Source organism: Sinocyclocheilus anshuiensis, unplaced genomic scaffold (assembly GCF_001515605.1).
Source record: "Sinocyclocheilus anshuiensis isolate Anshui unplaced genomic scaffold, SAMN03320099.WGS_v1.1 scaffold1053, whole genome shotgun sequence".
Taxonomy (NCBI): Eukaryota; Metazoa; Chordata; class Actinopteri; order Cypriniformes; family Cyprinidae; genus Sinocyclocheilus; species Sinocyclocheilus anshuiensis.
This window is the reverse complement of record NW_015555711.1, coordinates 2452100-2457630: the sequence shown is the minus strand read 5'-3', so window position 1 is coordinate 2457630 and position 5531 is coordinate 2452100. Positions and strand designations below refer to the sequence as shown.

Genomic DNA, 5531 nt, shown 5'->3' with positions numbered 1-5531 from the left:
AACAGATCCTACTGTGTACCTGTAAGTGCATGAGCAAAGCTTTCTCCAAAAACCTCTTTTTCTTCTTTTTCTTCTTTTTCTTTTTCTTAGTCGCCCAGGTTTTCCAATTTTAGGCAGCTCTAATCTGGAAAAAAACACACAGAACAAACATGAAAACAAACTGACAAACACTACAATAAATGAGTTATTATAGATCCATAAAAATCAGCATCGTATGTGTGCATGTTTGGGGGTGCATGTGATCTGTGCATGCATTTGATTAACAACTGCTTTCTAACAGCACAAATCTGCACAGGTGTGTGTGTGTGTGTGTGTGTGTGTGTGATTTTAGCATATGTACTTGATCTCTGTGAGTGGCAGCTGTGGGACACACTCTTCATTAGTCCAGTCCCTTTCCTCCTTAAACACACAAACACATTTTTAAGCATTTTCAATCTCTCATGTTTCTGATGTGGAGTTGAGCTTAACGGTGTGGTGACATCAGCAACAGCTAACTCCTGTCCATCAGCTAACCCAAGCTCTTCAGCACACACACACACACACACACACACACACAAACCAACCATTAACAAGAACATGCTGAACAGAACAGATAATTCTGGCAATCTCTGACAACTGGGAACTTCTGAATTAATAAAATTTCAGTTTTGCATTTTGTTGATGATAAATGGGAAACATCACCAATGCAGATTTGCTTTATACGGTATGAGCAAACAGTCTAAAAATATTGATTATAAAACCTACCATAAATATCCAAGCATATAATATATTCATAGAAACAGAATCATGTCAATTCCATCTTTTGCAGTGTTGCATTAATAGCTGGGAACTTCCTAATCTAAAAAATCCTATTAATTAGATTAAATCAACATTCATTTGCAGTGAGGAAGAGTTAATGGGAATCGTGTACTTACAGAGAAGCATTCTCAGTCAGATACTCCAGCACCTCTTTCAGTTTAGCAGATGGTGGGAACTGTAGTTCTTGAGAAACTTGTCTACATGCTGAACAGTTGTCCTGTCAATCAACAGACAATAAAACAACAACTGGGAACATTTGCAATCTTTTATGTTCAAGAAGCTAATCCTCTGTCAGGAGGACTGTAAGGAATTATGTAATTACCAGTTGCTCAGAGTGTTTTGAGATACAATATGTACCTTCCTGTATAAATGAATACATCATAAAAATAATACATAAAATCACTGTGTTTTACATTCACTTTCCTTTACATTTTATTAGCTGATTAAACTGAAAATGGGCTGTATTTAAATGAATTTACATTCGAGTAAGTCTTTCATTGAACACTATAGAAAAAAGCAGAAACACTGTGTATGTCAGAAGCACTGAAGAGAAAACAACAGAACTTTACATTACAAAAACTTTATATAACAAATACTTAGCATTGCATTAACACAGGCAATAATACAAAGCCTACAAGGGGAAAAAAAACAAGCTTGGATGATCACGTGTCTTTTTGTTAGGTGCAGTCACGTGGAAGACATACTGTCTCTTCTTGGTCACAGAAAGATTTCTTAGTTTTATTTCATTTGTGTGAACACCATAAAGAACTATTTCTATTTGTGGCAGATCATGGACAAAACATTAATTCTGAGACCAAAGAAATAGTTTTATTTCACATTCTGTTCCAAAGTTTTCATTTCTTCTTTCTTTCTTTCTTTCTTTCTTTCTTTCTTTCTGGCTTGGGTATTTCACAATAACAACAAACAAGCGTTATCGCCACCTATCCCATAGGGAGTGTCCAATCAATGAGAAGAGCCTGGAGGGCGCTGTCCGTGGTGCTGAAAGGGCGACTCTGAGTTTCTCCTTTTACTCTGATGCCCGAAGAGTGTTGGATATATGATATCTGATTAGGCGGACGTAAACCAAACTAGAGTCCCATGGGAGTATAATGCCTGGAAAATGTGTGCTTATTATTTTTAGACTGGTGTATATATATATATTCTAGATTTTCGATACAAATATTTAATATGTCATGATTTATCTTTTATATTTACATATTTAAGTTTGATAGTTGACGTTTTGGTGATTGGGCGTCAAAAGACAGTTCGGTTGCGCGTCTATCTGAACATTGTTGACAACAATTAAACAAATAATGAAAATGTAAACAATTAAACGGAAACAGCAAATCATAACACCGCATGAGTTTCTCCTTTTACTCTGATGCCCGAAGAGTGTTGGATATATGATATCTGATTAGGCGGACGTAAACCAAACTAGAGTCCCATGGGAGTATAATGCCTGGAAAATGTGTGCTTATTATTTTTAGACTGGTGGTTATTTTAAGGGTTACCTCCATTATTGCTTGCTTCTATCTATTTAACTTTTCTCGATCATTTCTAATCGACTTTGGCATTTCCCACTTGAGTTCTTCTTCAGTAACTAAGTGCAGTGAAATTATGCAGGTTATAACCACGTTGATTTTACTTTTAAAATGTAAATACGGGGTCCCCTTTAAGGAGATCGTCGTAATATTACGCATCTGCTTTCATGTCAACGCTCGTCTTCCCTCACGAGGCTCTCAAACAAACCTCACGCGCCAGAGTCCCTCTCGTTATCAGCAGCAGCACCGCCCCGTCGACTCGCCCTCCCGAGCAGCGGAGCACCGCTGTGGCGGAGTCCTTGCCGGGGACGAGCACCCGGGTAAACACGACAAAACACTGCTGTTTACATGAAGGCAAGCTGATTCTCGCCGGAAGGCTGCAACCAGGTAAATGTCAAATGTTTTGCATTGCAGTATGACGTGCGAAACGTGATTCATCTTTGTAGCGAAGGACTCCTTCTGCATTCCCCGTGTGTAGGACAAACCAAGGACTGTGACGCGCCAGGTATAGGGTTTATATGATGTCTGAATGTACCGAGCGAAACTATATGTCACATTCGCACGCTAAATGGTGTTTATTTGCACGCCGTGTTTCGCACACATTTTGGGTTTCGGTGTTTATATGTGCAGCGCAGATGTTTCCCTGCAGCAAGCATGTGTGTGCATTTGCTTTTGTTTTGTATTGCGCTTTCATACTATTGTAATCTAGACCTGTGTTTTTATAACTTACTGTTTGTCGTTCTGTAGCCCTGGGAAAGGCTTTATTTCTGATTTGGTTTCAGCACGTTTTGTGCGCTGTGAGTCGTGACAGGGACAGTGTAGTTTTAGGGCCTAGGGTGCAGTATGACCTTGCATCCCTGTAAGGACTTACGGACTGCAGAGAAAGTGTGCTTAAAAGTGGATTTGTGAAGATCTGGAAAGATCATCATGTGTAGTCTTTATCACAACCAAGCAAGTTTACATTATTTTTAACATATTAAAGCAGGTTAAACTGTACAGTGTGTCATGGTGCATCACTAGTAGTAATCTCTCTGGTATTACAGTAATTATCACCTTCTCCTTTGCGCAGCATGCTATTTGTTGCATGTAGACTTGCCATTGAGGCTTGCCTTGTGGTTGTGTAATGTCACCACCATGCTGTCAGGTCTGTCTGTCTCACCACATACACACAAGCTAGGAAAGCCAATCACACCACTTGTGGAGTTCACGTTCTAGAATAGTGGCTGAATGGCTGTCTCCATGGTGACTGCTCTACATTTTCTCAGCATGCAGGCCAATCTTCCACAGCATTTCCTTACTACATTGGTTTCAACCAAATGTGCTTCAGCTACAATGAGCACACTCATATTTCACTCCATAGGGTGAATGCAAGTAAAGTGTGACACTTAAATGTAACCTTCTCACAATACATGTCTTAAAATATCTTAAAATAGTAATAAAATATTAATATTTTAATCAATAACTAAAATAAATCGGAAGTAAAGTAGCCTATAAATATAAGCTGAAAAACTCAAAGTTATAAATGAAATAATTAACTGGCTAACCATCTAAGTAACTAAGCTGAAGTACTAAAAAAGTACTTAAAACTAAAACTGAAATAAAATAAATTAGTATTTAGACTCTTAACTATTAGAACTATTTAGAATTATTACTAAAAAAAAAAACAGCACATAGCAAAATGACTAAATATTGAACTCAAATTAAAATGAAAAGTTTATTTTGTAAATAAAATAATATTGATTCTTCGATTACTGAAAATCAGCATTAAAGGGTTAGTTCACCAAAAAAATTAAACTTAGCCTGTTATTTACTCACCCTCAAGCCATACAAGGTGTTAGGGCTGTGCGATATTGAAGAAAAATGCTATATGCGATACCTTGTTTAAAAATGTGATATTCGATATGCGATACGATATTGCTTGAAGTGTGTAAAATCAATTTTTCATTATATTTTAAAATATTTAAAAATGAAAATTATATAACCAATTTGTTTTACATTCTTTCTTGGAAAATAAAGAATCACTACAACTTCTGAAAGTGACCAGCAGTGTTTTAGCATTACATAAAAAGTAATGTCACAAATCAGAAAATGTCATTTTAACATCAGTGTGAACATACAAACAAAAAAAATTAATGACACTAATTTTATATCATTGTAACTTTGCTTTCCATACACTTTAAGTACTTCTTCATATACCACAGCAAAAACAATAGTCTGAGAAAGTTCAAACATGATTAAAGGCAAGTGAACAGTCAGAAAAAAAAAGAAATACACAATTTACAAGCATAGATAAAATAAATGGTAGTATTCAGATAAAGAAATTTTATAATTAGGTGTAAAATAACACTGCATAGTGTTCACTGTATGAATTAAATTTAGATTAATCTTTGTTATAGCTGTTTTGTTGTTTGATTAACATTAGTGACATATTCAGCAGCACGTATAGTGACATATTCAGCAGCACACATTCATTTAAAACATAACCGACTGCGTTTACGAGAATGATCGTCGAGACGGGTACTATTGACATAATTCTCTGTGTATGTGTCTGTTCAAACATAAGGAGGAGATGCGAAAGACGAATCAACTCGGTCTGAAACGCGTCTCTCTGTGTGCGCGCGCTTTGCACGTGTGCGGCAGAACTGAAGAGACGCTGTGTGAGATGCGGCTTGTGTACGCGCTTCAGGTGTGAGACAGCAAGACGAGACAGCAAATAGTTGTTTTCTGCAGCTTATTGCACTTTTTTTAAGGTCAAGCAATTCTCTGCTATATGCGTCGAACTAAAACTTTGACATTTTGCAACGTTTTGATTTAAGTAGCCTATTATTAAAATGATTCAGATATCGCACGCCCTTGCGATATGCATATTGCAATATTTACATTTGCGATATTTCGATATATCGTGCAGCCCTACTGGGTGTATATGGCTTTCTTCTTTCAGACGAATCCAATTGGAGTTATAAAAAAAAGTGTCTCACGCGGCTCCGGGGGGTGAACAAAGGCCTTCTGTAGCGAATCAATGCGTAAATTGAAATCCATATTTCAAACGTAATAAACACTTCTCTCTCACTTCAACTAACTGTGGTACACGGAAGTAGTTCTGGCGGATGACGTAGGACGTATGATGGATGACATCGGTGTTGCATGATTAGTGATGAACGCGGAGAGAGAACAAAACAAAATGCCGGTCAT

The 5531-nt window shown here is 37.1% G+C and overlaps 1 protein-coding gene across 4 annotated transcripts in view; it reads left to right on the top strand.

Moving 5' to 3' along the window:
- The first annotated feature begins 2520 nt into the window (after nucleotides 1-2520).
- Nucleotides 2521-5531, top strand: part of LOC107672006 (syntaphilin-like) — a 21514-nt gene continuing 18503 nt past the window's right edge. For 3 of the 4 annotated variants that reach the window (XM_016465042.1, XM_016465040.1, XM_016465038.1), the window contains exon 1: nucleotides 2521-2726. The gene's annotated coding sequence lies outside the window, so the exon portion shown is untranslated. Of the gene's footprint in view, nucleotides 2727-2765; nucleotides 2845-5531 lie in introns of those variants that run through there. The other variant, XM_016465039.1, reaches the window with a different exon arrangement.